Here is a 27,158-nt window from a genome sequence, read left to right as displayed (position 1 = left end):
GGAACGGGGTGGGGGCCTGGCTACCATGGCCATTGCCCCAAGTTAGGCTGGTCTCCCACTCTTCCACTTGAGTTTATTTTGAAAGGAACCTTTCTCCTCTGTCCCCTGGAAAGTGTGTGTGACTTCAGATTCTTGTTCCCTCCATTTCCCCTGTTCCTAGTGTCTCTCCAGTCTGGCTGTACCCACCCCATTGCAACCTTCAGCTGCCATCTTTGCTGTGTCAGGCAGCTGAGGGTGGGGGCTGTCTCCCTGGTTCTCTTCTGAAAAAAGCCCAAACTCCCCCTTCACCATTTTGCTTTATCTTTCTTTCACCTCTGGTCCAATGGACATAATTTTTTAATTATTAGAGGTTGTTTCTTATAGAGATTTCATAAAAAAGAGAGAGAGAAAGAAAAAAACATTAACGTCACATTAACGTCATTTAAAGAAAAAGCACCTCTCAGCTTGAAGGCTGGGGGAGTTATAGATAGCTTCCTGTCTGATTATCAATTGGGATTGAAATCTCTTACAGAGAAACAGAAACAGGGGCATTTCCTCATAACTCTCGTCTTTATAGCTCCTGAATCCCCCCAGGTCTCCACTGGGGTTATGTGTAAAAATATCATGCCCTCCCGCCCCTTCATCTCATTTTCTCCTGCTTGAATTATCTTGATTATAATACAGGTCACCCAATTCTTTGACTGTGTAGACTGGGATTTTAAAAATCAGGAGTGGATTAATGGCCAGTCTGAGGCTTTGCTAGGTTCCCTCAAGGTTCTGGACCCAGTCTAAAGAGGGTGGAAATGCCCCTGGAGGGGTGGCTGGGGGGGCAGACGGGTTGCAGAATTTCCCCATCACAGGTCACAGGGCGAGCAGGATGACATGTTCTCCTCTGTGACCCTTTCTGCCCTTCTGGGTGACAATCCTGAGTTCAGGCACTAGGATGGAGAGCTCAGGACTATCCTGGAATGGGTTAATAATCCAGCAGTCCAGATTTCAGAAGGGCAGCAGCTGCGGGTGGGGTGGGGCTGCCCATGCCTGTGAGGCAGGATTTGAGGACATGCTTTAGCCATTACAACTCAAGTGTATCCTTGACAAGTCACACCATCTTTCTGGGCTTCTGTTTCCCCATCTGTGAAATGGGAATACTAGTCCCCAACGTCCAGGGGTCCTGGGAGAATTAAGTAAAATATACAAATAAAGTGCCTGGCATATGTAGGTGCTAAGTCAATGATAGCTACCTTCAGGGTCAAACCGGGGTGCACATGAATACTTGGATCTGAAATTCAAACCTCCACCTGCTGGAGATAGCGTGAAAGCACCAATGGATGTCCAGAACCCCCTGGAAGAACTGACCAGTGCCTGCCATTACCCCCTGGGCCCCTGAATTAAGAGGCAAAACAGGACTCCAAGGTGCACCGTTTTCTGGGGGGCGGGGGGCGGGGCGGGGCGCTAGAGCAGGTATAAAGGTCCAAGCTTGGCGGGCTGGGGAGGACACACCAATGTCTACAGACTTGAAGGGAGCAGGATAAGGATTGACTTTCTCGCCAAGAGGGTATAACCAGTTGGTCCTTGTCAGTTCGGGGGTTGGGGATTTCTAACAGTCGGCGCCTGGCATCCCAGCTCTGGCAGGTTCTGAATATCAGGATTCATGAACATCTGTGAGGGGAGCCAGGAGCGTTTTGGGGCGCTGTAGCCTCTGCACTAATCCAGGTGCCCCACTCACGATTCTCCATTTCTGGAGCTTCAGCTCTTAGCGAACCTACTAGGGGTTCAAGGCATCCTTGCTGGTGGGTGGATGCCTGGCCCACTGGCCATATGGAGCTCCGGGCCGGGCCGGAATCCCCCTTAGCCGGTACACCGTGCCCCCTCCCCTCCGCTCCGTCTTCCCTCCTGAGTCCTGGGCGGACGAGAGAGACTCGCGGAGAGCGCCCAGAGGCCTCCCTGGGCTGTGGTCTTGACCTGGAGGACGCATACGCCTCTACCTGACCTTCAAGTGGACGCGGGCGCCCTTCTGGGCCGGCATGGGTTGAGAAGGGGAGGCAGGGGCTCCTGATTCTCCGCTCTGTTTTGCAGCTACTGCCCTGCAAGCGCTTGCCTCCTGGCGCCGTTCCGCCTGCGCTCGGCGCCCTCTTCGCGGGCACGAAGTAGCAGTGGGCACGGGCTCTGTCATAGGAGGGCGCGCCGGAGGCAAGGTGAGTGGCCAAGAGCCAGGGAATGGAAGGAGGAGCTGTCCTCCCGCATCCCACCTCTGCCCTGAGTTGTCTCCAAGAGCCGGCTCGCCGGCCGGCAGCCTGGGGGTTGGGCGATTCCCAGCTCGGGACGGTGGAGCGCCTGTGTTTTAACCTGGGTTACCAGAAAGGCGTCCCCTCCTCCCTAAGCCCAGATCCAATGGCGCGCGCGCACACACACACACACACACGCCCAACGCCCTGTGAGATGCCATTAACAACACACTCTCTGGCTTGCGGTGCTTTGTGATACAATTCGGCACGGCTTGCGCGGAGCATGCGGGTAGCACACAGTAGGCCTCAAGTAAATGGCGGCCCTGACGCTTCCGGCTTTGGCTTCTTGGACACCTGGTCTCCCCCCCAACACCGTCGGCTTTCTGCGGGAGGCCGAGGCCCCCAGTAGCCCGCGCCTTGCCCCTCTTTCTGGGGGTGCGCGGCTGGCCCGGGAAGGGTGGAGCTGAAGAAAATGGAGTCCCCGGCACAGGCTCGAGGGCCGCAGCGGGGCGCGAGCCTAAGCTGAGCGAGACTCCTTTGTAAGCCTTCACACCTCATGTATACCCGGGGCACTGCCTGGGCCTACGGCTTTCGGAACCAGACGCGCCCGCGGGCCGCACAGCGTGGGCTCTGAGGAAGGGGGTTGAGCAAACTGGAGGCCCTCGGGGCGGGCCGAGGTTGGCGGGAAAGGCGGCGGCGGGCCCGCAGCCGTGACCTCCTGACTGGCGCCGAGACTCGGGTGGGGCGCGCTGCGGGGCCCGGGAGGCCATTTTGAGAGCGCGAGGAGCGGCGGCAAGATGGCTGCGTGGGCACCAGGTAGGTCGTGGCCCCGCCGAGCTCCTCCTCGTCCCTCCTTGCGCTCGCCGGGCCGCGAGCCCACAGAAGCGGGAAGCGCGTCGAGCGCGCCCGGCCCCGCCGCGTCCCGGCCGCCGCTCGCCCTGGGAAGGCCCTCGGGCGTTAATTACCCCGGGGGGTGGGGCGGCTGGCGAGGGGAACGGCCGCCGTCCTCCTTCCCACCTCCCGCCGGGACCTTCCGTCGCGGCTCCCCGGGTCCCCAGGCCGCTCCGTGCGCTCCCACCCGGCGGGAGCCGCGGAGCCCGGCGGTTGCACATTGCGGCCGAAAACAGAGGCGCCAGGCTGGAGCTCGCCTCACTTAACCTGCATCTGACTGGGGCTGAGACGGCCTTCCCCCTCGGCCCGAGCAGGTTGCGGCAGGGCTGGAGCGGACAGGGAGGTTATGTTGGAACCTGGAGCCGCGGGCCCGCTTCGCACTCTTATTTCTGACGCCCGGTTTTCTTGAAATGGCGAGGCCCGAGTGGCGAGCACACCGTAGCCACTCTTCCTTGGACTGGGTGTGTCCCGGAGCTCAAGAGAGTGACAGAGGGGGCTGAGGAGCAGAGAGCCCCGCCGACGGGGGCGGTAGTCTCTCGGAGGGTCTCCGCCGCGCTGCGGTGGTGCGGGACTGAGGACGGGCTTGGAGGCACGGCTGTCATCATCCGGGACTGCTTTGGGGCCGTCGCGTCCTCCGCTGGCCAGTTGGAGCCACTTTGAGGTCGCCCCCTCCAGGTCTCGGCCCAAAGGTCAGAGCTATGGCTCTAATGCGCCCCCAACCCCGTCCACCTGGTTGAAAAATTTAAGCTCAGTCCTACCGCTGCCCTAAAGCAGGTTCCACGCTTATGCTTTTGTACAGACTAAGAAACTCCAGTAATGTTCTCTGTGTTTGAGTCCTGCTTTGTGCCTGGCCCGCTGCTAAGCATGCATCGGAGTCTCAGCTTGATACATAAGGTGATGATTCCCTCTTTGTGATTTTGGCTATATAGCTAAGATGTGGCAGAGCCAGGAGGTGGATTCAGGCCTGTCTTCCCCAAAGCCTGAGTTCTTACCCACAAACTGCACTTACATAAATAACAACAGACTCATGGATTCATCTGTTGTGGTCTCATCTTTCAAACACACACCAAGCCTGTCCCGAATCCAAGCCCTCATCCCCACATCACCTATGAGGGCTCACAGAAGAGGACTCTCCTGTCACCCCATCATCCCCAACCTCTTGACCTAAATGTATTAGTCGCTGTCGTGTCAGCCGGCCAGGCTCCTCTGTCCATGGAATTCTCCAAACAAGAATACTGGCATGGGTAGCCATTCCCTTCTCCAGGGGATCTTCTAGACCCAGAGATTGAACTCGGGTCTCCCATAATGCAGGCAGATTCTTTATTGTCTGAGCCTAAAATAGATGTTCTAATTTAATGTTGTGATTCTGAGCCTCCTGGCAGCCAAGAGAAAGAAGAAAGATGATGATTTATAACCTTGTTCAAAAAAGGAAGCTCATCAGGATTTTTAGAGATAAGGACATTTTTTTCCTCCGGAAGATTTATCGAAAATTTAAGCCTTGGTGATTACGTAGGTCAGCAGCTCATGTCACAGATGAGGATCCAGCCCAGAAAGATTCATTTTCCCCAAAGTCATGAAGTTTGCTTAGCAGAGCAAAGAATGGGACCCAGGAGTCCTGATTCCCAGTCCAGTTTCCATCCTCTCATGAGCGGCTTTCGTGGGGTTCTCAGCAGTGGTTTAGCTGTGTTTAGTGACTGCTCCATCTCCACTATAAATGTGCTTGCCCTGGTTCCTGGTGCTAGGCTGGTCTCCTCATTGTGGGTGTCTGTGAATATCTGGTGGTGGAGAGACATTCTGGTTTCAGTCCTCTGGAGGGACTTTGTTTCTTGAACATCACTGAGCCCATGAATTGCCTAGACCTCTCTTGGCAGATGGTGTGAACTAGGTGGTATATTTCCCCCTTTTGGTAGTTGTCCGACTCCTATCACGTTGTTGGACCTAACAGGAAGGGGCCGCTTCTCTCTTGTTTTTATTTTGTTCTGGCTCCATGGTGTGTGGGATCTTAGTTCCCTGACCAGGGAATAAACTTGTGCCACCTGCAGTGAAAGCACGGGGTCCTCACCACTGGACCACCAGGGAAGTCCCTGGGTCATTTCTTTCTTGAAGGGACATGTCATCAGAGAGACCTGCAAGTCACTTTTTGTGAAGTAAGGAGAGTTTTCCCATGTCCCCAGCACACACAGCTGCTATAAGACCTGGTGGACCCATTCTTTTGTCTTTGGGTGCAAAGCCAGCCTTTCTGAGCCTGCTCAGGTTTGGTTCCTGCAGCTTAAGTACAAGTCACAGACTGTGGCTCATCAGATCCCCAGAACTGATACAGATTAGCAGATTTCCATGGCTCCCAAAAGGTAGCCTTTGAACCCCTGGCATGATAACTGTTGGTGCTAAGTACATTTAGTGAGCATGTCATAGACCAGATTCTCTGGAAATTTGTACTAGAAAGTTGTCACTTCTGTGTGTGGTCGGTGGGGGGGCGTGGAGGGGATGTGGGGAGGGGTCTGCTCCTTGGTGAGGAGCCCGCATGGAATCAGCAAGGCTCCAACAGACCCTATCCAAATCCTGACCATGGTCTTTGGGCCAGCTCTGCCCAGGCATAGCAGAGTGGAGAGCTGAGGCCAGTCTACAGCTAAAGCCCCAGCTGTGGAAGAAAAACAGGGTTCAGCTCCCCAGCTTAGTTACTGTCTACAAGGATTAAAGGCCCCAAATAATGGCTGGCCTCTCCCCTCCTCCGTGCCAAGGGAAGACATGTAAATACAGCCGCACGCCAGCTTAGGCAGTAGATGTGTATAAATCGAATTTAGCAAATCAGATCATGGTTTAAATGCACTATTTAAAGCAGTCCTGCAGTGAAGCCTTTTACAAAGGGAATAATCATTTTGTGATGCTAATCATCAGCCTCCAATTTATCTCCTTTGTAAGTTCAGATGTTGGTGCACTGGGTGTTCTGAAATCGGGGCGCTCTTGTGCCGGGCCCGGGTGATGGCTGTCTGCCTTCTTTTCCTGGCCTCTCATTTTAAATGGGTGTGCGTCCCTGTTCTCACAGGGGCCTCAGGATGCTTGCCACTTAGTCTGATAGTTCTCATCCATCCCACTCATCTTTTTATAATCGGATAGAGGCCACCATTCAGCGGCTCCTGGCTCCTTTTCTGAGATTTGCACCCTTCCTGGGGGGAGATATAAGCCCTGCTGTTCTCAGGGTATTAGATAGAACCAGCTCCCTCTCTGATCTGAACCTTCTTTTGTTTCCCTGAGCTTCTGGTACCTCTGGGGCTAATCATAAAGAAGATCTTAGAGTTGACTGGACACGCATCAGCCTCTAAATTTAGTAGGTAAATTAGATGCAGGCGCCCACCCACTGAATAGACACTGTCCGAAAAATATTCTCCCCATTCACAGCGAAATAACTGAGGCCTAGATGTTCAAGTGACTTTTCCCACAAGTTAAAATCGGGACTCAAAGGAGAACCTGTCTCCTAATTGCTATAAAAGTGTTTTATACACTGAGCCATAGCGCCTTTCTTTGCAGAGAAAATATAATCAAAGACCATCTGGGTGGGAGAGAAAGAATGAAGGGAAAGAGATGGATCAGAGTGGAATAAAGGAAGTGGGCAGGAAGCTGGGGGCCGCGAGGAGCCTGACCTTGCTTAGCTCACAGGCCCTGATATAGTGTCTTTGTCAATGCTGCCACTATTGGCGAGTTCCTCCGTAATTATGACTGTGTGTTGGCATGGCGACTCCGAGTAAGAAGACTAGAAGCACTGGGTAAATGCACGACTTGTTCTTGCCTTCTAAAGCAGAGAGAAGCTTTTGTGGGTAGTTCCTCCAGGGAGACATGGTAGCAGAATCACCAGACCCAGGGCTGGAGTGTGGGTATTTACAACCCACAGGAGCCAGGTGGCCCTGCTCACGGATGCCACACACAGAGGTCCTCATCAAGACTTGCCTCCCATGCAGAGATCTCCCAGAACCTCCCGTCTGTTCCTTCCTGTTGGTCTTTGTTCCGGAGCAGAGCGCGTGATGTCAAGTATATCTATTTCTGCTCCTCTCCGGCTTGTCTATTTCAAGTAGGTTTAAGTCGCAGGCCCCTTGAATTGTATTTATCATAAAATGATCTATTTCATAGGCCACAAGTATCTACCAGGAGGCTGAAGGGAAAGGCCCATGGGCCCAGCTGTAGGGATCGAGTTTGGGGCCTCCCTTTCTGCCCCGGTGCCCTCTCCTTAGATACTTGGGTCACATCCTTCTCCAAAAATGGGGGAGGTTGCTGGAGTCAAGAGCTGCGTTGTCCAGGATGCTAACCACTGTCAGTCTCATGAGTTGTTTGAGTGCAACATGCTGAAATGATAATACTGAGTTAAAATATATTATTAAAGTGAATTTTAGGGAGAAGGAAATGGCAACCCATTCCAGTATTCTTGCCAGGAAAATCTCATGGACAGAGGAGCCTGGTGAGCCACAGTCCACAGGGTTGCAAAGAGTCGGACATGACAGTGACTTGAGCATGCACACATGCAACTTATATTAATCATCCCTTTACTATTAAAAGCCTCCTGCATTTAAAAAAATTTTTTTAAATAAATAAATAAAACTTAATTTTGGACTTCTCTGGTGGTCCAGCGGCTAAGACTCCACGCTCTGGATGCAGGGGGCCTGGGTTCAATTTCTGGCCAGGGAACTAGATCCCACATGCCACAACTAAGAGTTTGCGTGCTGCAACTAAGACCCAGCACAGTCAAATATTTTTTAAAAATCAAATAAATTAGTTTTAATTGTTCTTACTTTTTGTTGTGTCTTCCAGAAATTTTTAATTAATTTGACTTCGCCAGGTCTTAGCTGGGGCATGCAGGATCTTTAATTGCGGCATATGGGTTCTAGTTCCCTGACTGGGATCAAACCTGGGCCCCCTGCATTGGGAGCACAGAGTCTTAGCCACTGGACTACCAGGGAAGTATCTAGGAAATTTTAAAGTGATACATGCCACTCATATTTTCATTGAGCTAGACTAGAGAATTAAGACCTCTTCCAGCCCCAGCGCTCAGTAACTAATGCTGATCTACCCCTGAAAGGTCTCTGGCCATGAGATATCTGTGCATGGAAAAGCCAGACAGGAGGCTGGTATAGCCTTTTAAATGGGGATTAACCCTCAGTCCTTTGACGCAGAAGACCTGATGGCTCAGATGGTGAAGAATCTGCCTGCAATGTGGGAGACCCAGGTTTGATCCCTGGCTTGGGAAGATTCCCTGGAGAAGGGATTGACTACCCACTCCAGTTTTCTTGCCTGGAAAATCCCATGGACAGAGGATCCTGGTGGGCTACAGTCCATGGAGTCACAAAGAGTCGGACACGACTGAGTGACTTAACGCTTTTCACCCCTCAGTCCTTAGAGACAGACCTGAATCTATAGGCAGCATCGAGTTTCTCAGGTTTTAGGATGGGTGGGGGGAGGAGAGCCAATGGGGAACCCCAGAAGAGTCTTTGCTTGGAGGTTTAGTGGTGCCTGGTGGAGTTTGTAGGGGCACAGATGTAGATGACAGGAGGGTGGTCCTGGGGTGGAACACGCCCCCCATCAACTCCTGTCCTCAAAGTGATTTCATCGTCTCCCTGATGTGTGGAGCCCTCAGGGCACGAGGAGACAGCCGTGCACCCAGGTTCCTGCCAGACCCACGTGCAGCAGGTTTCCTTTGGCTTGAGGGATCCTCGTTGCCCCTCTTCTGGCGACCCCTCCTCCCCTCCGCCTCTGCTGCTCTCTGGGAGCTGAAGCTTCTGGGATGCGCCTTGGCTTGGAGCCAGCATCTTCTTGGAGAAGCCTCCTGCCCTGGCTCTCTGCCAAGCCTCGGGTCTTCAGCAAGATTTTCTAGGGAGGCGCTGGGCTCATCCTGCTGTCAGAGGGCAGAGGAGCTTTCTCACCTCGGAGGACTCCTGACCTTGGGTCCAGCCTCACTCCCAGTTACCTCCACATCTCTGAAACTTCCTGCCCTGGAAACCCTGGGCTGGGCTAAGGGCCTCTGAGCTCTGTAAAGCCTCGAGGTTATGAAAAGAGGGCTCCTCACACAAGCCAGGGAGGTGAGGAGTGGGCAGCCAGGAAACCGTAATGAGTCATGATAATGGTGACAGGAACCATTTATTGAGCACTTATGTTGTGCCAAGTTCCACGCTAACGCTCTGCATACTTTATCTCCTTTAAGGCCTGTCTCTTGGGGAACAGAGAGAGTGATAAAAGTAATCTAGAATCTGCCCTTCTTTTCTAAGCCAGATGCCATTGGGGTGTTCACATGAGGTGTGTCTCAGAAGCTAGAGCCATTGGGTGGGGGCGTCTGAGTCCCCTGTGAGTCCTTGTGTCCTTAGGAGTCAGCCTGGGCTTTAGGAAGCAGCAGGAGCTCACTTGGGCTGCCAGGGGATGGCTCTGTAGTGTCTCCGCTTTGGGCTGGTATTATACCTGGATGATCCAGGTAGGAAGGCTGAGTGCTGGGCCCCTGGGAGTCTTGGTGAGGTGCTCAGAGGGGTGAGAAGCACCCACCAGCCCTGACTTTCTCCTAATTGTCCATGTGATCCGTAGCCTGGCTATGCTTCAGTCTGTGAAGTCGGGTGGATTCAAGCCCACCCATCTGCCCATGGTGCCAAGGGATTACACCTTCCCTGGGACAAGAGAGAAGTTCTGCTTTCTGCAGTGTTACATGCCCTGAGGTGGCATGCTGTCTTCTGCATTGGAACACGGATTTTTAACCACTGAACCCCCAGGGAAGTCCCAGACTTGTGTCTTCTGGAGAAGGCAAAGGTCTCCACGTCTTCTGTCTAATCTTGTCCCTAAGCAGAGACCTTTAGACCCACTTCTGTTCAACCAGTGTGGCGGCACAGGAAAGGGAAGGTGGTGCGTGCCCCTGAGGGCGTGTCATGTGGGGAGTGCTGGGAGACTGAGAGCAAAAAGGAGGAGGTCTCCAGTTTACAGCCACCCCCGCCCTTTGAGTCTGCAGCTTCTCTTACCCATTTTTAGTTGTTTCCAGTCTGTTTCTCTCTCTTCTGCTGTTGGATTGCAGGCTTCAAGGTCATGGTGGTGTAAGGAAGTGCATGTGGCTCAGTGGGCTTCGGGGGTCTGTCTGACCTAGTTGGGACCTTGGCACACTCTCTCTTGCAGCCAGTTCTCCCATCTGTAACATTGAGGATAGTAATACTTAACCTTGTAGCTCTCAAGAAATGTCAGTTTGCATCCCCCACCTGCTGTCCTGGAGCGGATGTGTGTGTGTTGAGAGGAGGAACCAGCAAGTTTCTGCAGGGAGCCATCTCACTGGTGGGCCAAACATGTGGGATGAGGGAAGGAGCAGGGAAGGCAATGAGCAAGGGGCCAGGCTCAGCCAGTCTACCCAGCTCCTAGCTCCGAGGTCCAGAGAGAACCCAGGAGAAGCCCCGACCCGTTCCCTAAGCCCTCGGGGCAGAAAGCAGCTTAAGGATGCACACATTGGAGATGTACAGAGCTTGACTCAGGCCATCAGAGTTAGGAGAGGAGGAATTTATGTGGGGCAGAGCATCAGAGCAGGCTCATTGTAGCCAAAGAGGTCTTCTGGGCTGAGGAGGGGCAGGACTCCCTGAACAGAGGCTCAGGTGTAGGCATGAGTCTTACAGGACTGACCTAGAAATTTGGGTATGAAAAGCAGGTCAGATGGAGGAGGCAAGAACAGTGACAGTGGAGGGCAGGCTAAGGGAGGTGGTCTTGTCACCCTGTCCACGGTGGGTGTGTGTGCTGCCAGGCCAGCCTGAGTCAAGTAGACACATCCACCCTGGGCCTCTCACCTCTGCTGGCTCTTGGCCTGGATTTCAGCGCTTCTAGGGCTGTGCATGGAACCATACCCCAGTTAGCAAGGGAACCATGGAGCTCAGGAATTGGAACTCTTCCCGTACCAGATTGTTTTTTTTCTACTTCATTCATTTATTCATTCAGGTTTCATTGACCAAGCATTCCGTGTCAGGCTCTGGGCAAGGCCTTGAGGATAAACAGAAGAAAACCACAGTCCCTTGTCCAGACCTTTAAAGCTTGTGTGATACAAAATTTCATCTATTCAGTCACGACCGGAAGGCTAGGCCCTGGGCAGGGGGTGTTGGATTAGCGGGCGCTGAAGGTGTGACAGCTCTCACCCATTTGCAGCTTCCTGGCTTCCCTTCCCCTCTCCACACCCCCAGAGCCTGGTAGGGGCCATGTCATGTTTTGCCCTTGGTGACCTTAAGCTGCCATTTAGCCTGGCCTAGAACTTTAATTTTCCAGATTCCACTGATTCTTTATAGAACTGTGACATCTCAATTGCCTTTTCTTCATTTAAAACACAGCTTTGATCCTAGGAATCAGCATAGCAGTCACCTATCAAGATTTGCATTTGAGGCTAGACTGTATCCCGCCAGGCTTCTCTGTCCATGGGATTCTCCAGTGGGTTGGGTTGCTGTGTCCTCCTCCAGGAGATCTTCCCGACCCAGGGATAGAACCCGGGTCTCCCGCATTGTAGGCAGATTCTTTACTGTCTGAGCCACCAGAGAAGTCCTTGAGATTGGTAGGGAGCATCTTAAATGCAATCAAATGATAAATTACCTCTAATTCTTGTGCAGAAGGTTTTCCTCAGAAGGAATCCAACACTGTTTGGGACTTCAAGGCCAGAATTCTCTCCTGGTTCTGCTCAGACTGGAGCCCGCGTGCGTGGTTGGGAGGTGAACCCGCATATAAGGTAGCAGTGGTGGGCACCCAGATACCTGCTCTCAACACGTCTGGTATTTGGAAGAGTCATCCAGGTAGCCGCTAGGTTAGAGCCCACCGTGCAAATGCAACTACCATCTCTGAAGCCCCAGCTACAGGCTCACATTCTCTCACATGCCTCTCAGGAGAGGGAAGGCCAAACAGATCTCATCTTACTGTGGTTGTTGGTGGTCATGTTTTGGTGGTTTTCTTGTTGAGGTTAATGTAGTATGTGTTTAGAAAGTTAACGCGGTAATACTAGGAGTTACAGGGCATTTGTGGTCAGAGTACTTTGTCAGAGGTGTGAGAGAGACCATGCGACTTCCTGCTGCATGGAAGTCTGGAACTGGAATCCCAGGTCACCTGGAGACTCTCAAGGAAGTGTCTTGCTCTCAGCTTCTATAGGGATGGGCCAGCTGTCTCTGGTGGGCAAGATGAGCATCTGTGAAACAGGCCTTCCTCTCTGGACAACGAAGAAGCAGGTAGTGATATGCAGAGCATTGCTGGACTCTGCTTCTGAAACCTTCCATCTTTCCTCCCCTGAGAAACTCCGGAGAGATTGGCGAGAGTGATTTCTTGGGAAGATGTGGTACGTTCTGTGTTCTGTGAGCAACAGGACCATAAATGTTCAACTGCTGGCAAGGAGTGGGCCTTCCTCACACTGGGTGGCCTTGTACCCTTCTAGTTTCCTGGGCATGGCTCTCCTACAGGTAGTTGGAGTGAGTGTCATATGCACAGAGCCTGGCCTTGGGTTTGTATTTGGTGGCCAGTTGACAATGCACACTTTAGTCTCGAAGCTGCATGGTTGATGTCTCCTCCAGTACATGCACAGACTCTCAGCTAGCCTGGACACCTCTCTGGAGAAGAAGCCAGTAGCACGGCTGCCCCATTGCCCATGCCATTCTAGTCTCCTATTCCTTTCGTCCTCCCTAGGACATGCTCAGGAGCCAGACGATGGAGAAGGAGAAGCAGGAGCCCTGGTGGGGGAGCCTGAAGGTGGGGCTTGGCCTGATACAGGCCGCAGGCTGTGTGCGTGCGTGGGCGCGCGTTTGTGTGTTCACAGGTCATTCCAGCGGCTACTGTGACGTCTCTGCACGATGTGGCTATGTGGCTATAGACAGATGCTCCAAAAGTAGATCTGGGTCTTGGATCATTGGGTGTGTTTTTTTTTTTCTTCTTTCAGAAAAAAATAACCCAGTCTGGAGAGGAAGTTTAAAAAGGGAAAATACACTCAATAGTTCTTGGAGCCAGTTGCCTGTTAGGTTGGCCCATATGAAATTTCTATTTGATAGATCATAAATAGTCAACTATTGGTGATCTTGTGTGGCATTTCCACTTTGCCCCAACTTCAAGACATGTCTCAAAATGCAGGACAGTCAATATGACTTTTAAACACCTTTTCTTTCACTGTTAAGAAAATCCTTCAGGGCAGCTCAGACTGCCCTGACTAAGGGCTGAGTCCAGTTCCAAGCCTTTCTGTCTCAGGAGACATTTGCTCCCACCTGGGTGCCTGGCATGGTGTTGCACCTCAGCTCCACAGAGCCGAGAGCCTGGGAGAGGACACTGTGGGGAGCAGGCCTGCAGCCACTCCATAACCTTTCAGCCACCCTGGTGCTGGGCGACCAGCGGTGTGGGCTTTGGACTGAATGCTGTCGCCGTCCTGCATTCATTACACCATTGTCAGTGTGTGTGTCGGGGGCTGCCTCTGGGTGTGTGTGTTTCTTTTTATGTCTGCGTGTCAGTGTCAGGCTGTGCATGTCTGTTTACATCGTCCTGTCTAGGAGGGCTCAGTGCGACAAGTTGCTGGGGAACTGTTAGGATGAAGGGCTCAAGCCCAGATCGCCCATTCAGGAATCTTGGAGGATTTGTATAATGTATATAAATTTACATGTGATATATATATGTGTGTGTGTGTGTGTGTGTGTGTGTGTGTATGGGCCTTCCCCGATGGCTCAAGTGGTAAAGAACCCACCTGCCAAGGCAGGAGATGCAGGTTTGATCCCTAGGTTGGAAAAATCCCCTGGAGGAGGAAATGGCACTCCAGTATTCTTGCCTGGAGAATCCCATGGAGCCTGGTGGGCTATAGCCTGTACGGCAAGTCAGACACAACTGAGCACACGCACATACACACACACACACACACAGAGGGTATTTTTATGCTGCTCATTGTTGGGCTCTGTGCAAGTGTCTGACCAGGTGTGGCGTGAGCAGCCAAGCACTGGGTGAGCCCATCTGCCAAGAGCTCACAGACTTGCCTTCCCACCTGCCTGCCCGCTGTCCGTGGGGAGTCTGTCCCTTCGAAGCCCACGGCCTCCTCTCTAATTTATTAGCCGGGAAGGAGGAGAAAATGAAATGTTGCCTGAAGACAATGGCCGAGACAGCAGGTCCCACCCCAAGCAGCCGCCAGCACCTCTCCCCGCAGCCCCATCTCCTTGTCTGCAGTCCGGACCTGTACATTCTGCTGTAAGAGGAAAAAGGACCCCCAAAACCAGTTACAAAAGGCACACCAGCCATGGACACTCAGGGGTAGCTGTAGACTGCTAAAGGTGGGAGAGGGCGACAAGGCAAAGATTTGAGCCAGACTTTGTATCCACCAGCCCCGTAGATTCAAGGCCCCTAATCTACTGCGGGGACCCCCCACCTCCGAGTCAAGTCCCAGGACTTCTCCCCGGCTGCCAGCCTGGTGGGGGAAGGGAGAGGGGCCCAAGGCAGCTGCAGGGGCTGTGTTAGTAAACACTTTCCTGGGTTCCCATTTTCTTTACCACCCCACCCTTCTCCACTCCTGATGCCCGGTTCCACTGCCCACCCCCCGACACACACCGCCCCCCCCCGCCCAGAATCCCTTTTTCTGTGGCCTGCACAATGAGCTCATTGTCCTGGGTGTGATTTGAATAAGGGATCGGCAGGCCTGTTCCCAGCATTGTCCGAGGGGCTGGGAAAAACCCCAGCACAGGCAGGAGGACCAGACCAGACAGAGACAGATGCCTAAATTAGCAACAAAGCTTTGTGCACGTCCCCTGGACAAGGGCTCGCCTTGTTTGCGTGGACTCGAGGGTGTGGAGCTGGCCGGCTGCTCGCATGTCTCCCCATGTTAATTAGTTTTGCATGCATGTCTGAGAAGGTGCCAGGGGAGACGCGTTTGCCTTTCCCCGGGAGGGGGACCTGTTTATGGCTGTGGGGCTGAGCCGGCCAGGGCTTACCTGGGGAGCCAGGCTCTGTGCCTGGGCGGGAATCTCGGCTCCCCAGCCTGCTTTCCTGTCTCTGTCATTTTAGAGGGGCCTGGCGGCACTCCCCATACCTTCTCTACTCCCACCCTGCCACGTTTGCGAGTTGGTTAGCTCTGGCTACAGGGAGCTCACTGGCTTCCACCCAGACCCGGGCCAGAGCCTGTCCATCTGGCCGTCTGTCTCTCGCGACACAGGGTCCCCCGGGACCAGGCAGCAGAAGCGGCCAGTCTCCTCCATCCCCAAGCCAGATGGCCAGTCTGCTTATCGCATTATGGCCTCCCCTGGCCCCAGACCCCCGCCGCCCACAGTTGGGCCAGGATCTCGTTTGGGGTATGACGGAGAAGCCCTCTTTTAGGCCCTCGCAGGAGCCTGGCCCTGAGCAGACACGGCAGGAGCACGTGCTTGCTGCATGACCCCAGGGAGGCCAGTTCATCCTTCACACTGGATCCCGGTGTTCTCCCTGGCACAGTGAGTGAGGAAAACTTAAGGAATCTCTTGGTTCCTTCTAACTCAGAAAGTCTGTGATGGTTGTGATCATTTCAAACCTGTGTTGATTTCGCACTCCCCGAGCACAATGACGGGCGTGGGACCAGTGAATTCTGGCGGGCGGTGAGAGGACCTTAGAGGAAGGATTTTACCCCTGCGGACACTGGAGTGTGGGCCTCTGCTCTCGGAGCAGGTAGAGCCTCTCTGCTCAGGTCCTCACAGAACCACCCCTGCCCCCAGGCCCCCAGGCTCTCCTCTGCTGCCCCTGCCCTGCAGTGGTGGCAAGCAGGACCCGGCTGGCAGAGGGGAGCCTGGCAGTGGCAGCAAAGGAGAAACTGGAGTGAGAGCAGCTGCTGGCCGAGGCCCTGGGTGTGTCCTGGTCGCCCCCTGCAGGCCCTGGCATGGAGGACGAGGGGCTGGACGCCTGCTGGGCTGGACCTCCAGATGACTTTATGGGTCAGAGTTTCCAGGTCTGCACAGCCCCGCACAGAAATGCTGGAAGGTCAGGGAGTGGGGACCTGGAGCATGGCCCCTCTTGTCCAGGTGCAGGAGTCTTAGGATCCAGGGGAGCTGCTCCAGACCCTTTTCTTGCTTTTCCCCCACCCAGCCCCACTGGTCCTGTTCTCTCTTCACAGCTTCCCAGTGATTGAAAGGGTGAGTCTGGGACCCTCGCAGTCCAAAATTCCCTAGGCCAAAACCTCCAGTTCTTTCCACTGGGTCTCTATGAATCTAGCCATCTCATTTCTTACAGACCTTGATTCTTTGCAGACAGAAGGGAACTTCTTTTCCTGTGTTTGTGCTTTAAATGCTTGGGGATGGCATTGGTTCAGGAAGTGCTGGGGTCTTAGGCAAGGGCTTCAAACGCCTTCTCTTGCCCCTTCTTCGCTGTTCTTCCCATCCCCGGTGCTCCCTCCTGCTCCCTCATGTTGCGGGGGTGCACCTTGCTGTGGAGTTGGGTGGTGGTTAGAGAACCTCTGGGATCCCCTTCAGAGGGCATGCAGTCCTGGCCAGGGAGGCCTGGGCTCCATCTGGGGTTCTGGAGGGGAAGTTAGAAGCTACATGAGGAAGAGTGTAGAGGTTAGAGCTCAGGCAGGAACAGAGACCAGGGCCCACAATACGGGTGGGAGAGAAAGAGGCAGAGCAGGCAGGCCTTGGGAGAGCTGCCCACTGCCCTCCCTGCCCCTCCCCTCCCCTCCCTCCCCCTCCCTCTCTCCTGGGTGTTAGCTGCCTCAGCTGTAGCCCTGAGCTCCTTAATCTGGTGATCAGTGTGGTGCTGGGGGGTGGGTTGGCAGAGGCTTTAGGGGGTGACAGGGGATCTTGGGAGTCGCACTCTGCTAACCGAGCATCACACAAAGCCTGGGAATCACATTCCAAGCGTGGCTCACCGTTCCGAGGCTGGACCGGCATGGGTGGCGCCCAGTGGGGCTGGGCCGGGCCTGCGTGCAGCCAGGCTGACCTTGTGCTTTGTCCCTCAGGAGGAAAGCTCCTGAGATTAAGGCTCTGCTGCCCTTGCTGCCTGGCTAAGGTTTCATTGTTTGGTAGCTGTCCCCACCCTGATCCCAGCCCCCAAATCCTCAGGCTCCCTGTCTTAGTAGGAGAAGCCCTTTCTGAACATGGCAGACATTCCTTCCCCTGGTTAGCCAGGAAAATGCTGTCAGGGCTGCTCAGGGGCTGGGGGATTTGTTCTAGAATGAATCAAGTGTGCTAGGCAGTATACCACCCCTGCTTACACCGAACCCTGAGAGAACCCTAGGGAGGAAAGAAAATGAGGTGGGGGTGCTGGGCCCAGGCCCTTCAGAACCTTGCAGTCCCGTGGGCTGGTGATAGCCCGAGCCTGGGACCCTGGCTGGAGAGGAGGGGCTGGCGAGAGGCCCAGATTGGCGTTCTGCTTCTGGCACCACTGTGCAACAGACCCCTGAATGTCTTAGAGCCTCTAAACCCTCATCTGTAAAATGGGAATAATAATTCCTACCTCCCAGTGGAGTCGCTTACCACTGAACAGGGCTCATCTTCCTTCTCCTATCCCCTACAGTCCGGGGCAGGTATGGAGGATCTGAGCTTCTCCAGGTGGGTTGATGCAGCCATGATTCGGAGGATGAGGACAGTAGTGATATGCAGGATATTTAACTGTGGGCACCGGCCAGTCAGGCGGCAGCTGGCCCAAACCAGCAGCCCAGGAAGGAGGGCACAGCTGGGCCGAGAGAAGTTCATTTGTCTTTGTGTCTTTCTGTCCCATCACATGTCCCTTCATCAGCCAGTGCACAGACTTCCCTCGAGGGCGGTTCCTGACAAGGCTGCACAACGCAGGGTCCCTGACCTCCTTTGCATTTTGAGCAGGTCAGATCTGCCTGGAATGGGGCACCCTGCTCCACCTGGCAGAGGACCCGGCAGCCAAGGGCAGCAAGCCGAAGTCCTCCTCAGCTCCAGACCCCGCCCTGGCTAAGGCTCCACCATCAGGCTCTGTGGGGACAAGCTTCTCCTGGGAGCTCCCACCCGCCCTAGTGCCGTTGCTCCTCCCTGACCCTTCTGGAAAGCATTGGTGGGTCAGGCTTCAGGGCCGGTCTGTGTTCTGATCCATCTCCTCATGCCTGTTTTGTCATCAGCCAGGTAAGGTTTGTGGTCCCTACCTGCGCGGTGGTGACAATGGTGTTTTCCAGGAAGGCTTCTGCTCTCAAAGAGGCATAGCAGCCACCCCTTGACACGTGGTATGCTTTGCCAGCAGTAAGCTCTTTTGTCTGGTCCTTCTCTGTGCCTCATTGAGTGAAATCCCTGCTTTTGAGGACACAGGGTGGCCTGGTAGAATGCCAAGTCGCATGGGAAGGCACAACCCTACCTAGCTGAAAGTCAGAGACTTGAACTTCTTCTGGCCTTGAGTGAACCCTCTCCCTTTCTGGACTTGGCAAAGGAGCATTGGCTAGGATGACACCTAAGGTCCCTTTTAGCTGTGACATTTTGTAATCTGGAAGTTCTTCCTGCTTTTTCTCTTCTGCTACTTGCCAGTAACCCTCAGCCTCTGCCCCCTGGCTCGCTGGAAACCCAACCAGTGTGGTCTCCTTCAGATTGCTCCCTGGATGAAGGGCAACATCTTCATCCAGAGGCTTCAGACAAAAACCCAGCTCACTGCCGGCCGGGACCTGAGGCTGGGATGTGACCTGCCCTGGGGCGGGACTGTGTCTGGAGAGCACAGGTCTAGCTGAGTGTGTCCCCAGCTTCTGATCTGGGGCCTCCTCCTCTGTTCCTGTTTGCTCTGGCTAGCCTTTGTCCTGTGACTCTGCCACCAGAGACCCTCACAGTGGGCTTGCATTGTTCTCCTTGGGACTTGCCTTGTCCTACTTCCCTTGGCCAGGCCCTTCAGACTCAGAAGGTCCAAGCCCCAAGAAGCAATCCACAGGGGAAATTCTGCTTCTTACTGCCTGCCCCCGCCTTCCCAGGGCCCCAGCCTGGTGGTTCTGCCACCCATACAGCTGACACAATGGAGGCCACAGAATCAGGGGACATGGGCTCAGGTCTTTGTATAACAAGGGTGACCTTGGGCTAGCTCTTAACCTCTCTGAGCCTCTCTTTTCCTAATTCTAAAATGAGGATCACCACACCCTTCTCATAAAGTTGCAGCAAGGCAGAGCAATGATACAGGAAAAGCTCTTTGAAAGCATACAGTGGGTCTGTCTTACCTTCCTGTCCAAGCTGAGCCTCCAAAGGCCATGGACAGAAACCATTGCCTTTCCTAACCTGTGGCCTTTGAGTTTCAGCCTGCTCTGCTGAGGAGGTTCTGAGACAGCTTCAAGAAGCTCCTCCCCCGAGCCCCAGGGAGCAGAAATACCTACTTTCAGCCCTAATAATACCTGAATGAGATTTCTAGGACACTTTCCTCCCCAGAGGACCAAGCTCCTTCTCACATATTATTTCTCTTATCTCTAGGTTGTCCTGCGAAGTGTGATGGGACAGCCTCTTTTCAGCTTCTCTGAAAATGGAGACAGAAGAGCTGTAGGTCTTGCTTGCCAAGGTCATAGGATTGGAGTCCAGAGCCATGCCCCTCACTCCAGGACACTCACCATCATCAGAGGTGGAAGAGCCAAGCAGAAAGGGAAGATGCAGTCGCTGCTGTCTTGAAGCTGCAGCGGTCAGGGGCCAGGATGGAGGAGGAGGACTGGGGCAGAGAGCACAGCGCGGGTTCTGCTCCCACTCCTGCCCTTCTGGGACTTGGCTGGGGACCTGGGGAAACGTGCCCCTACCCCCCACTCATCCTGCGGAGGTCTTGGCCTTTGCTCTGTGGGCCACCCTGTCTGCCCTCCTCACATTGTATGCCTGTTCCAGCGCAGGGTGTTCCAGCAAACAGAATCTCCGCCCTGTATCTCCGCCCCTGAGGGCCGAGGGCGGCGTGCCGGGTGGTTGCCCACGCAAGGGGCTCCAGCCTTCTAGGAGTTAACGATGCCCTCTCCCCAGCTGTCCTCCCCTTGGTGCTCCTCTTCCTCCCTCCTCCTGCTCACAGCAGGCAGGGCCTGGACCTGGGAGCCATGCCGCTGTGCTGTTGCCAGGGGAGCCGGGAGCCAGATCCGAGCTATGCAGGGAAAAGGCCCGGCCTGTCAAAGTGTCTGAGATGAACCGCCGCCGTCCCCGTGCAGCTGGGCTCAGATGTGTCTCTGCTCTTGTTCTGTGCCTGAGAATGGCGAAGCCCAGTGAGGTTCAAGGGCAAACTCACTATTCATTAGTCAGGGGTTCTTGACGTCCGTGTCTCCCAGGGATGGGTCCTCCCTCCCTTTTCCTCTCCCTCCTGTGACACATTCCTGGGTGCCTTTGGTGAGGGCTGCACACCCTCCTCCTCCTGCCCAACTCTTCTCCAAAGGCCCCTGAATAAACTCCCCCCAAGGAGACCAGGCAGGGCAGAGACAATGGCCACAGGAAACCGTTCAGGCAGGACTCCAGCCATGCTGGCCCGCCCTCCACCCCCAGCACCCCTGTGGGCCCACTCCCCTCTGACTCAGGGTACCCCTGGACTACTAGACCACACAGGCCTGGACAAGACAGAGGCACTGGGCACCGCCCTCAGGGCAGCAGGCCAGTCCTGCGCCATGCTCAGTGGGCTGGTTGGATGTTTCCATGACCTGTCTTACATCGCTGCCTCTCTCAATGCCTTTCTCTACCATCACGTATCTCTTCTAAGACACTCAAACACCATTGGTGGGAAAGCATGAAATGTGGCAATATCAGAATGTAAAGGACACGTGTACTTAGTACCAAGCAAATTGCACTGATAGAAATTTACTATACGGTTAACACGTAGACGTTCGCAAAGAAGAATGTACAAGAATGTTCATCTGAGCATTTATTTTTTAAGAATATAAAGAAATGGAAATGAACCTGTGGTCCATTCATACTGTGTGAAATACTACGCAGCTACAAAAATGAATGTGGTAGGTCTCTAAATATTAGCTGATATGGAAGGCTGGCCAGTATATATTGTTGGGTGAATAGAATAAATCACAGAACAGGCGATAGAGCATGATCTTATTTGTGTGTATTTAAAAGTAAAAAATATGCTTATATGTGCAGAGATTCCGGGTGTGTATTAGAAGACTGCCTCTGGGGGTGAGAGGGAATGAAGGCAGTCCCATTTTCTTTCCATGCTTGTGGGATACTTTCACTGAGAAATGTAAAGCGGTTATTGACTATATCAGGCTTAACCTCTGTTAACCAAGTTGGAGTAGGAGCTCCACAAGAATTTTGCCACTGGCCTGCCTTGTTTGCTTCACCCCAGAGAAAGCAAGGGGCCCAGCAAGTGTCTCTGAGGAGGGACACAAGGTCTCAGGAGTGGGAGGTGTGGGTCTGACTCCACACATGACAGGCCAGGACCTGGCCATGGTGACTGGAGGAGCCCTCCATTGGGCCCTCATGGGCCTGGGTGGGCCCTAGGTGGGATTGGGGGGGAAAGTGCCATAGATCTGGACCAGGGAGCCACCCAGAGCACCCTGGGAAACCCGCAGGATTGCAGAGTAGTCCCTGGGACCTGGGCGACACCTACAGTCAACCCAAATCAGCTGTGGAGCTTGCAGAGTGAGCAGGAAAGAAGACTGCAGTGACTCCTCATAACTTTATAGACTGTCAGTATTATTGTTACCCACCCATTCTATAGATGAGGACACTGAGGCCCAGAAAAATTAAGTTTTAGGTCCCAAGTCACACAGCTAGTTAGTGCCAGAACTAAGATTCAAACTCAACTCTCTTGGACTGTGAAGTCTTACTCCAGACTGCAAAGAAATCCTGTTTGGCATGGCCACTAGGAGGTCCCCAAAGCTGGAACACCCTCCTTTCCACCTCCCATTCATAGAGATATTAACCCCTCCTCTGCAACTTCACCTCCTCAAGTATTTGCTTGCCTGGGGTCCTCCCCCAATTTTACCTAATGCCATGTGGCTCCTGCAGTATCCCTGCCCCTGGACTGGGCAGTGGAGGGATGGGGAGGAGGATTATAGAGACTTTGGTTAGTATAGCCTCTCCTCCAGAGCTGTCCAGGGCCAGAAGGGTTGTCCAGATGGACTTCCTGGGGGTGGTGGCCTGGAGGTAAAGACACAACCCAGCTGGTTAAGACAAGCCTGAATGAGCACTGGAAAGTGGGGGCAAGGTACAGGGGAAGGCTCAGGGCTTCCACCTGGTGGGAAATGGGAAGTGGGAGTAGGTGGGGTCAGAGGGTCTAACTGCTGCAGCCCCCCAGTCCCCTGGCTGCGGGTCACCTACACTTCTGCAGACTCTGCTTCTCCCCTGACCTGATAGAAGCCTGATGGGCACTCCTGGGCCTGCCCCAGTGCTTCCCAGAGTCTGGCCTGATGAGGTCCTCAAGGAAAGCTGAAGCTGCAGAAGCAGCAGTCGGTGAGCAGAGATCTCACTCAGGGATCTGGAATCACTGGGTCTCTTGCAAGGCCAGGGGGATCCCCCTGGATGGTCCTGAGGGACTTGGCAAGTTCTGCAAGAAAAGCCTCTTCTCATCCTGTAAACCTCACCTCTCTCTACCCCATGGGCTTCCCTGGTGGCTCAGATGGTAAAGAGTCTGTCTGCAATGCGGGAGACTCGGGTTTGATCCCTAGGTTGGGAAGATCCCCTAGAGAAGGGAATGGCTTCCCACTCCAGTATTCTTGCCTGGAGAACTCCATGGACAGAGGAGCCTGGCGGGCTACAGTCCAATCGGACACAACTGAGTGACTAACACACACACACACACACACACACTTTTCCCAACTCACAATAAAGTTTCTCTGCAAAGCCTTCCTTGTGTCTGGTCAGTTCTGTGGGAAGGATGTGGGTGAGGAAAGTAAGATTTAGCCACTAGCAAAGACAATTCCTGCTGTGTCAGGTGTGGTGGGTCCCTGGTATGGATCCAAGAAGCCCTCCCAAGGTCTGGGGAAGTGTCTCCCTGACCTGGGCTAGGCTCATCTGGCTAAGAGGACGGAGGCCATTGGCTGCCGGGTCCCAGGCTTACCTCTAGCCTTGAGGGTGGCAATCTTAGGTGTGCTACTCTCAGAAACGGGGTTCTGTAGGTTCTGGATCTTGAGGCAGCTCCCAAACCTCCATCAGTGTCTTGTCATTTAATCCTCATAGTGACAAACACCCCCACTGCCATAAGACTTAATCCCATTTTACAGAGTAGCTAACAGAGGCTTCAGAGATGCTAAGAAACACGTGCACACTCACACAGCTGGGAAGCAATGGCACTGGGCTCCAGATCTCATTTCTGTGACCAGAATGGGATGCAAGGCTTCGTAAATCTCCTGAAAGACCCTGACAAGGTTCTCTATGAATGTGCAATATGACAGCATCCCTTTTCACAAGGCCCTGGGACCCCAGACAATTATCAAGACTTTCTTGCGCCAGGCACTAAGTGCTTGCTCATGTCCTAAATCATGGTTTAATCCTCAGACATCCCTATACAAAACGGGCACTGTATTAATTCCTGTTTAACCAACGGGGAGAGTGAGGCTGAGGTAGCTGGTGGGTGCAGGGATGGGTGCAGCCAGGATGTCGGCACAGGCACACCTGCCCAGATGCCAAGCATTCAAACCCCTGCCCACGCGGCCTCCCTAAGTGCCTGGCGCCCTACCAGCCTCCCCTGCCAGGCAACCCCAGTGAAACGTCTCTCATCCCCGCTCCACCGCGCCCAGGGGGCTGCGGTCAGGGCCGCCGGCGGCGCGGCGGGGTGGGCCTGGCCGTCCGGCAGGCGGCGCTGCCCCTGGGCGCCCAGGTCCCCCCCGCGTGCCGCGCTCCGCCGGGCAGCAGGCTCGGGGCCCCAGGGCCCCGGGAGGAGCCAGGACCCCGGGCGGGAGGGAGAAGACTGAGGGGCGCGAGGCACAAAGAGCTTTTTATTTAAATTTGTTTAGAGTTTCGCGAATTTGCATGAAAAATGTGTGAGAAAAGCCAGCTCCGGTGACCTCATCCGCACCTGCCATTAACGTTCAATTAGCGGCTGAATAGCGGCCGCCGACGCGACGTGCAGGGAATCCGGCAGGCCCCGCGCGGCTCCGGCTGCGGGCCGGGCCCCGGGTGGGGTGGGGTAGGGTAGGGTGGAGGGCGGGGGCGCAGGGTCCGCGCCTACTCCTGCGGGCGGGAGACCCACGGCTTGGTTCGCACCCCGATTCTCCGAGGGGGAGGGCAGGAACCCCACGACCCTCGAGCCCAAGGCCGCTTGGGGGCGCACCGGGCCCTGAGGGCACCTGGGGAGGCAGGGGCTCCCTCCCGGCGCCGAAGAGGCCGGGTTCGCTCCCTCCCCAGGAGGAGAGGTGGACGGACTAGCCCCCCGTCCTAGCTCAGATGGGTTCCCTCGCCACCTTCCGGACAAAGTGTCAAGTACAAGTTCAAGTTCAGGGCCAGGCCCCGGGGATGGGGGTTGGGGGGCGCCAAGCCTTCCCCGGCCGCCTTTGTCCTTCCAGAGAGAATAGCTCCCAAGTCCCCTCCGGGCGGGGCCCAGCAGACGCCCCCGCCCCGCCCCGCCGAGCCCCGCAGGAGCCGCCTCCTCCCGCCCGCGCGGCGCCTGTCCCCTGGTCCCGGCGCCCCAGCTCGGGGCCACCGAAGGGTCTGGGGGCTCGGGGCGCGGTGGGGGGAGGCGCGATCCGAGTCCGTGGGAGCCTCCCCAGCCCCGCAGTCCCAGCAGCAGACCGAGCTCGGTCGGACGGATGCTCGCGCTTAGGTAAGAAGCCCTGGTGGGGTTCGCCGCACCCCTTCTGCCCCGCCCCCCAGCCCCGCACTCTGCGACCCAGAGAAACAGGGCGGAGGGCGGTGTGTTGCAAGGAGAATGGGAGGCTGGGAGGGACCCCCGCCGGGTCTGGGGGCGGGGTGGGCGCTGCCTCTCCAGGGCTCTGAAGGGTCCCGGGCCTGGGGCGGGAGGCACAGAGGGCAAGGGTGCCCCGTGTCTATCCGGTGAAGTCGCCGGCCTTTCCCAGGGGCGTCTAGTTCATCCATCTCTGGTCGGCTTAGCCTCCTTGGTCTCCGCTTCTGCGCGCTAGTTCCGGATCTTGCTCTTTCTCGCCTTCTCTCAGATTCTGCAGGAGGGGCCGCAGTTAGAATCTAGTTCCCCAGGCCCTGAGGCTCCTTCTGGAGAACTGCAGGGGCGCGAGTGTGGCTCGGCTCTAGGGAGAATCAACTATGGACATTCCCTCCCCCCACATCTCCAGCACCTAAATTAAGGTCCTGGGCTAAAGGGTGGTGGGTGGGGTGGGAGTGGGCTGTGATTTAGTGGCGGTGCAGGGGCCCGTAAGATATCCTCCCTTTTTATGGCTTAGGACTTCTGGCTGTTCCCACTGTGGCCGGTTACTGGATTCTGTGCAGGGACAGGTGTTAGCTGGTACCAGTGGCCCAAACCTTGCCTCCCTCCCATTCCTGCCTTTCATTGTCAGATATTCACTCTGAGGTTGTTTATATACTGATGTTTTACACACAATCCTAACATCCATGTTATCTGGTTTCTAAATTCACAGCCAGTTAGAAGCAGCAAGATAAAAAGGGGGAGATGGGCTTTTCCCTCAATTCACACTGTTCCCTTCTGCGTTCCTTTCCTGCTTCTCTGTATAGTTCCCAGATTTCTTACTGCTGGAATTCTAGTCATGATGAAGTTTCTCCCTCTAAGAATACACTCCTTTCATTTTTCACTTGGCCAAACTTTAGCAAGTGTCTCCTCCTCCAGGAGATCTGCCTGGATTTCCTCCACATCTCTGCTTCTCTTAACATCTTCAGTTGCACTGCCAAGGGCTTGGTACATGATAAATGAAATGGTTTCTGGATGGATTCATAAAAAAAAAAAAAAGAATCAAGTACATATAAATTTAGGAACCATTGAGGATTGAGGGGTTTTTGCTGCTGTTGTTTTAAATAAACACTGGTTCAAACTGAGAGATCTCCCAGGGACTGCTTCCCTCTGTTCTATTACTTACAAGATCTCATTCACAAACAGGCATTAACAGGAAAATGCTGGGTCCATGTACTCTGTTAAAAAGAAAGGAAAAAAACCCTGTGCAAATTTCTTTAAGATTTTAAAAAGAAATACCAGAAGGGAGGCCTTCAGTCTCTGTTAGTCTTTCCCTCTCCATTTAACCCAGTCCTCTGAAGACTTGGAGGGGCTGAGGTTTCCTGAGCTGCATAAGATCATGGGCCCTCCTGCAAGGCTTCAGCCGGGCCACCAAGAAGTTGACTAAAAATGGAGACTGTGACCTACCTAGTGCGTGTCTTTTTGCTCCCGATGATTCATCACTGACAAGCTGATGTCAGAGGAGCCTGGGAAGATGTTTACATCTTTTTAAAAAGGGAAAAGGAAGCGTTTTTTTTCCTTCAAAACCTTCTGCAAAGTCTGCTCTAGACCCTTCCTCTTCCTCGTGAGAACTTCTGGTCTGAGTCTAATCTGATTCTCTCTGGGTTATCGTGACATCTTGGATAAACTGCTTTTTTTTTTTTTTTTTTTGTCCCAATAGCCAAGATGTCCAATTCATGGAGGGGTAGAATGAGGAACTTTACGGCAGCAGTTCGAAGAAGGCAATATAAATACTACTCTGATATAGGCTGAGAAAATAATTTATAATTTATATATATGAACTCAGCCCTTCCAACTAAAGGAGACAGGGTCTTGTTATTACCCCCCTTTTACAGAAGAGAAAACTGGGATGTGAAGGGGTTAAGTAAACTGTCTGCAGTGTCACAGCAGAAAGCGGTTCAGGTGGGCTTTGAATTTGGGCAAGCTGTTTTATTTTATTTCTTTGAAATAATTTTGTTGGAGTATAGTTGACTTACAATGTTCTGTTAGTTTCAAATTCACTGTGTTTGATTACCAGCATTTGAGCTTTGTTTCTGAGCTAGTCACTGCAAATGCCTCCCAAATCACCTTTCACATGGACACTCTTGCTTTCCTTATCAGAGAAAGAAGGTAGAGAAGGTGAGGGTGAACAGCTCAACCTTTGGAATCTTGTGTTCAAACCCTGGCTCTCTCCCTTACAAACTATGAGTTTTGCCAGCTCTCCATTACCTCATCTGTAAAATGGGCTTGTAAATCAATCTCAGGGTCTTGTAAGGATAAAATAAGATGTTGTGTTTGTTCCAGTGCCTGAGACATAGTAAATGTTTCCAAGAGGGAAAGCCATTATTGTTTTAACAGCAGTCTTCTTTAATG

At 54.0% G+C, this 27,158-nt stretch overlaps 1 long non-coding RNA gene across 1 annotated transcript; it reads left to right on the top strand.

The window, feature by feature from the left end:
• The first annotated feature begins 2,184 nt into the window (after window positions 1-2,184).
• On the top strand, window positions 2,185-21,067 carry LOC147349662 (uncharacterized). The gene is made up of 2 exons (XR_015150468.1): window positions 2,185-3,020; window positions 19,439-21,067. It is a non-coding gene; the product is annotated as an uncharacterized LOC147349662 (long non-coding RNA).
• The last annotated feature ends 6,091 nt before the right edge of the window (window positions 21,068-27,158 follow it).

The sequence above is a fragment of the Bos grunniens genome, chromosome 21 (genome assembly GCF_055505025.1).
Source record: "Bos grunniens cultivar Pamir isolate PY7600 chromosome 21, Bosgru_T2T1.0, whole genome shotgun sequence".
In the NCBI taxonomy this organism is placed as follows: domain Eukaryota; kingdom Metazoa; phylum Chordata; class Mammalia; order Artiodactyla; family Bovidae; genus Bos; species Bos grunniens.
The sequence above is the reverse complement of the archived record's forward strand: the minus strand, read 5'-3'. Positions and strand labels throughout refer to the sequence as shown.